Raw genomic sequence first — 6,407 nt, forward strand, 5'->3', positions numbered from 1 at the left:
CTTTAAAGAAACATTGGCAATCAGGTTCTAAATGTGTGTGGGCAGTGAGTGAGCCTGAGCGCACGTGAATTTGCCAAATTTTCAAAAGTTCGCAACTGTCTCATAATTTTAAAAGCTAATGTAGCACAACACTGTTCAAGTTGAACGATACATGTCGGGAGGCCGACGTGACCCACAGCCGGCAGCGTGTGCGGCACGTTCACCCCCTCACCCTTCCCCCCTCCCCCACCTCAGCACCCCCCCCACCTCCCCCCACCCCCGCGCTGCCTGCAACCCTCCCTCCACCCCCAGCCCAGGGCCTCCCGGACCCAGACGGGCTGCATCCTACGTAACCTACGTTCTGGGCTCAAGTGCCCCACCCGAGGGACCTAAAGATACGGAATAGAGGGCTGTGCAATGACGCGATCAATAACGCTTCTGGAATCTTCTTGCTTTGGAAGTTCTTAAACGGGAACAAGTTCCTGCCTTTCGGGGTCTGGGCTGTGGTCCTGCCCTGAAGGGAGAATGAGGAACCAGCTACTTTACCTCGAAAGACCCCCTCCTTCAGACATTTCTGCAAAACGTAAAACGTTCGTTTCGTCCTGCCAGATGGAGCTGCTGTAGGTTTTCTTCTGTGCTGGGGCTGAAAGTTGAAGAAGGAGGAGGAGGGGGAGGAAGGGGGGGGAGAAGGAAGGGGAGGAGGGGGGAGAAAGAAGGAGAGGAGGGGGAGGAGATAAGGAGGAGGGGGAGGGGAGGAGGGGGGGAGGGGGAGAAGCTGAAACTGAAATTCTGGAATGTAATTTTTAAATGAGGCCTGAATTCTAACCTGGAGCCACAGAGCCAGGAGGGGATTTGGACCTTCTCCCTTCCCTGCTCCTTGTAGCTCAGGTTGCAGACTGCACGACTGGGGGGGGGGGGGGGGGGGGGCGGGTGAACTAGAGGCCGGGTCTGTGAGTGGCCAGGCTGGGACCAGGTTGTTGCCGGTGCCGGCCCTGAGTCCAGGCCCCTCAGGGGACCATGCGGAGCTGAGCGAGCTGCCCAACCCCGCGTCCTGAGTCATGAGATCAGGCGGGGTTATAAAACCACCCTTGCCCACACTCTGTTTTGTGGCATGTCTGATGTTTTAGAAATACCGGAGGTCTAAATTCTGTACGCAGTTTTAAAAAATCTGGTGATTTGAAATGTACTGAGTGCGTTTCAACCCTGGGAGTAAACGTCCTTTTCGGTGCCCTGCCGGACCTTCGCTTCACCAACTGTGCGGACTCGGCGAGAGGAGGACCTGGTCTGGAGACACAGGCACCCGCAGGGTGGCCTAGAGGTCGGCCGCTGGCCCCCTGCGCTTCTGTCCTGCCCCAACCTCAACAATTATGACGTTTGAAAAATTTCCGCTTTTCAAATAACAATAATAAGCATTCATGAAAAACCCGAAGTACTTTACGTCACCACCTGGAAGCCAGCTAAAGTGCCCACTGCGAAAACAAGGAAGAAAATACGAAAATATGCCCCAAAGAGAAAGAATTAAAAATCGACTCTTCTCTGGGAGAAAATGAAATCGAGAAGCTCAAGACCAGGACCTCTGAGAAATGAGTATATTTGGGAAAAGGTTTGATTTTCCAGCCACTGGTGCCTCAGCTTTGGGCTTTCCATTTGCTGGGCTTCTCCTAACACCTCCGGCACCCAGCAGCGTGTTCACGGGGTCACCTGCTTCAGGTAAACTGCGCACATGGGATATTTTGGCTGCTGCGGTCAAGACACTACCTCTCTGCCCTTGAACTTCCCTTTTGTCACACTTCCCTGATGTCAAGTAGCACTGGCGAGTCCAGGGGAGTTTTGGAGATCTGTCTTCTTAAAAGAGAAGCTGAGTTGGAGATCTATGTATATATTTAATCTCACAGTGTCTCCCATGTATATAGTTAAGTCATGGCCATCGGTCCTGATCCAGGAAGGGCTTCCAGGAATTCCCCTGCCACGCACCTGCTGACTCACCCAGCTCAGACAGAGGTCCAGGGATACGGGATATCACCACGTGAATGGGTCCTCCGGCACCAGACCTCGGACGCAGGTGGGCAACGGAGGAGAAACCCACTTTGACATGAGGAGTCACCCCGTGGGAAGCTTTCTAGCATCAGGCATGGACATTGTAAGCTAAGGACTTAAGTTCTCACCAATGCTTATTCAAAATTAAAGTTTTCCCCTACAGAGAATATACTCCCTAATGCAGTGTATGGTATTATAAATGTGAAGTGCAGCTTTGCCTTGTTTTTGCTTTGTTTTGTTTGGGAATCCTGCAGAATAGCATTTATCAGAACTCCTGTGTCTGAAGTCCATCCCTCCCAGTCCTGGCCCTATTGGTAACATACCTGATCTTCCCATGAATCGGGCATCGGTTGATTTATTAACGCGAGCGGAAACTAAAACTTGTTTCGTGGACCAGCCCATCTCAGCCGCTATTGGTCCTTACTTGAACTTGTCTGTTTTGCTAACACTAGGCTGGGACTCTGACACCAGCTTCTGGCCTCCCTTCCGTCTTGTCAACTCTCTAAATTCCATTCCTGGCTTGGGAACCCTGGTGGTGCTGTGCTGAGTTTGTCCTCATGTTCCCTCTCCACCCAGAGACAAGGGGCCCTGTCCCTCTCAGAATCTCCTGGGGCTCTGGCTTCTCTTCTCTGTGTGCCTTTGTCTTCGCTCATGCTGAAGTCCTGGCTTACAGTGTCATTGCTGCAACCTCTCTGCTCAGTCCCCTCCTATTTTTCCAAGTCTGCCTTCTTGACCCTGAATGTTGATTTTTGGCTCCAGATGGGTAGCCGCACCCCTCCTCCATGCTAGGCCAGTTCCCGGAGCCCAGGCCAAGGCCAGATCCCTGGACGCCCACTGCCAAGGAAAGAAATTCGGACACACGCAGCTCAGTTTTGCTTTTTCCCTTGGTCTGAACTTTCCTGTTGCCCCAGATGAGCACTCCGGCCCTCTGCAGAATATCCCTGGCTCGCTCCAATGGTGGTAGGAAGATAGGGTTTCGTGACTAAGTTTATCAGGCTAGAAGAGTTGCGAGTTACCCGGCCCAACAGTCAGGCTGAGGCTAAGGCATCATCAGCATCCTGCAGAACTCAGCATTGTTAACCCCTGGGTCCACCCAGCCAACCTCCCTTTGATCTAGAAACGAATCAGCTTTCCAGGACCAGGAATGCCATATGGATAAACTTGGAAGGGATTATTTACTCTGCAGGCCTCACTGTCTGATTTCATCTTTGTTTTGGAACATCCGCGGGAAGGTCAGGCACGAGAAAGTGATCACACTCGTGGATCCTTTTGTCTTTCTGGGTGGTGCTGTGTTTTTTTTTTTTGTTTGTTTGTTTTTGTCATCCAGAATGAAGAGGTACAAATGGCTAGTGTATTCAAGAAAACCTTCCTAACAGTTTATGGTTACAGTGAACATAATCCAGACACTTTGATATAAGACAAGTCATACAGGAAAAAATATTTTTGACCACAAAGTGATGGTAATCTCTGAGACACAGCATTTTGTTCATTGCAGGAACTGTTCTCCAGTGTTTCACCGACCCTTAAAGGTATGTCAGCAGAGCTGGTAACATCGCAAAAGCAACTTGAAAGAGAGCGCCTGTCAGGCACCCTATCTCAGAAATTCAAAAGCTGATGAGGAATTACTGATATTATAATTCCAAATTTAAGTGGTGAAACATCCCATTTCTCTACTTCTGTTTGATTCCAGCCAAGTAAAAACACATTGAGAAAGTAGCCTTTGGTCTGAATCGGACCGAAGAAACCTAAGAAGTATGGCGAACCAGGAGGTAGCAGCTTCATGGACGGCAGAGCTCCCCTAGGCTTCCTCCAGACCCTTGCGGTGGTGAGCCCTGGCTGAAACTGCCACCATTCGTGGATGGACACCAAGGATCCCATCTGGTAAAAGGACCACAGGCCAGAGTGACATGGCCAGCATGGGTTGGCCTGTAGGGATTAGACTTATCCCAGGAATTCAGGGTTCTTTCCTGAATTCCTTTTGAAACAGTGATCCCAACAAACAGACCGTGTGGAGCATGTTTGTCGTCCGAAGCCTTCAAAGTTAAAAGTCGTATGATGTTGATCACGATATGTAGTGATTTAAATATTGAGCTTTGCTCCTGTTACTAACTCACTTTAGATCGATTATACCTCAACTGCACTAAGTCTTTCTTGAGCAGGTGCAAACTACGTCTGATGCCCGTCCCAGACACGTGCAGGCTCTGAGGTCCCGGTGCTATTTGGGATGTGATGTCCCCAAACCCAGACCTGAGCACAGGGTGGCTGCGGGGGGTGGGAAGCGGGACTCCATCACTAGGGGCAGTGAGAGAAGCCAATGGGAGTCGACTCTTTTTGGATGAACTAAAGTCAAAGGCAGGCACCTGGTTCGACTGAGTCACTGATTCAACAAGGAAGGCAGGAAATCCACTTCCAGGTGGGAGGCAATGGGAAAACAAGTGAGGAAGAAAGAAGGGGATGCAAGCAAGGTGTAAGAAACATACTTTTGGGAAATAAATAATTCACAAGTACTTCTCAAATAACCAGTCTTTTCTAGCCTCATTAATCTGTGACTACAAAGTAAATTGCATTTCCTTCTAATATCATAATTTTGTAGTAAAAGTTCCCTAGTGCCGAATTGGCCATCATAACATGTCTGATTATGTCACCCCAGTTAGCGTGTTTTTAAGTACTGCTTCTATTGGTCATCCGCTGTCATTGGCTCCTCTCACTGCACCCAGTGATGGAGTGCCGCTTCGCAATCAGCAAAATTAATGGCTAAAATTAACAACTCAGGCAACGACAGATGTTGGTGAAGATATGAAGAAAGAGGAACCCTTTTGCACTGCTGGTGGGAATTTATCCAAAGGATACAGATATGCTGATTTGAAGGGGCACATGCACCCCAATGTTTATAACAGTGCTATCAACAATAGCCAAAGTATGGAAAGAGCCCAAATGCCCATCGATGGATGAATGGATGAAGAAGATGTGGTATATATATATATACAATGCAGTATTACTTAGCAATCAAAAAGAATGAAATCTTGCCATTTGGAACAAAGTGGATGGAGCTACAGTGTATTATGTTAAGTGAAATTAGAGAAAGACAAATATCATATAAGTTCACTCATATGTGGACTTTAAGATACAAAACATAAGGGAAGGGAAGCATAAATAATATAAAATCAGGGAGGGGGACAAAACATAAGAGACTCTTAAATACAGAGAACAAGCTGAGGGTCGCTGGAGAAGTTGTGGGTTGGGGGATGGGATAACAGGCAACAGGCAGGTGTTGGTGAGCACCAGGTGTTATATGTAGGGGATGAATCACTGAATTCTACTCCTGAAATTATTATTGCACTATATGCTAACTAACTTGGATATAAATTTAAAAATTAATTAACTAATTAGTTAATTAAAAAAAACAAGTACCCTCCTTAATGCCCGTCACCCATTTAGCCCATCTCCCTACCCAACACCCTTCCATCAACCGTCGGTTGGTTCTCTGTATTTAAGAGTCTCTTATGGTTTGCCTTCCTCTCTGTTTTTATCTTCTTTGTCCTTCCCTTCTCTGATGTGCATCTGGTTTGTTTCTTAAATTCCACATGTGAGTGAAATCATATATTTATCTTTCTCTGACTGACTTATTTCGCTTAGCATAATACACTCTAGTTCCATCCACTTTGTTGCAAATGGCAAGATTTCATTCTTTGTGATCGCGGTGTAATATTCCATTGTGAATATATACCACATCTTTTTTTTCAACATTTATTCATTTTTGAGAGAGAGAGACAGAGCGTGAGCAGGGAAAGGGCAGAGAGGGAGGGAGACACAGAATCTGAAGCAGGCTCCAGGTTCTGGGCTGTCAGCTCAAAACCACAAACTGCGAGATCATGACCCGGACTGAAGTCTGGCGCTTAAACAAATGAGCCATCCAGGCGCCCCGATACCACATCTTCTTTATCCATTCATCAGTTGATGGACACTTGGGCCCTTTCCATAATTTGGCTACTGTTAATATCACTGCTATAAACATTGGGGTACATGTGCCCCTTCAAATAAGCATTTCTGTATCCTTTGGATAAATTCCCAGTACTGCAATTGCTGAGTCACAGGGTAGTTCTATTTTTAATTGTTTGAGGAACCTCCATACTTTTCCAGAGCGGCTGCACCAGTTCCCACCAGCAGTGCAAAAGTGCTCCCTTTTCTCTGCATCCTCACCAACATCTGTTGTTTCCTATTTGTTCATTTCCATTCAGACAGGTGTGAGTTGGTATATCAATGTGGTTTTGATTTGTATATGCCTGATGATGAGTGATGTTGAGCATCATTTCATGTGTCTGTTAGTCATCTAGCTGTCTTCTTTGGAAAAGTGTCTGTTCATGTCTTTTGCCCATTTCTTCACTGTACTA

The 6,407-nt window shown here is 47.3% G+C and overlaps 1 long non-coding RNA gene across 2 annotated transcripts; it reads left to right on the forward strand.

Moving 5' to 3' along the window:
* Positions 1–954: 954 nt before the first annotated feature.
* LOC147581345 (uncharacterized) lies at positions 955–4,084 on the forward strand. 2 transcript variants are annotated; one of them, XR_015250894.1, is made up of 4 exons: positions 956–1,792; positions 1,893–2,119; positions 3,512–3,545; positions 3,707–4,084. It is a non-coding gene; the product is annotated as an uncharacterized LOC147581345 (long non-coding RNA). The 2 variants fall into 2 exon arrangements; XR_015250893.1 differs by having other exon boundaries at positions 955–2,119.
* The last annotated feature ends 2,323 nt before the right edge of the window (positions 4,085–6,407 follow it).

Source organism: Puma concolor, chromosome B2 (genome assembly GCF_028749965.1).
Source record: "Puma concolor isolate L17-30 chromosome B2, mPumCon1.1.hap2, whole genome shotgun sequence".
NCBI lineage: Eukaryota > Metazoa > Chordata > Mammalia > Carnivora > Felidae > Puma > Puma concolor.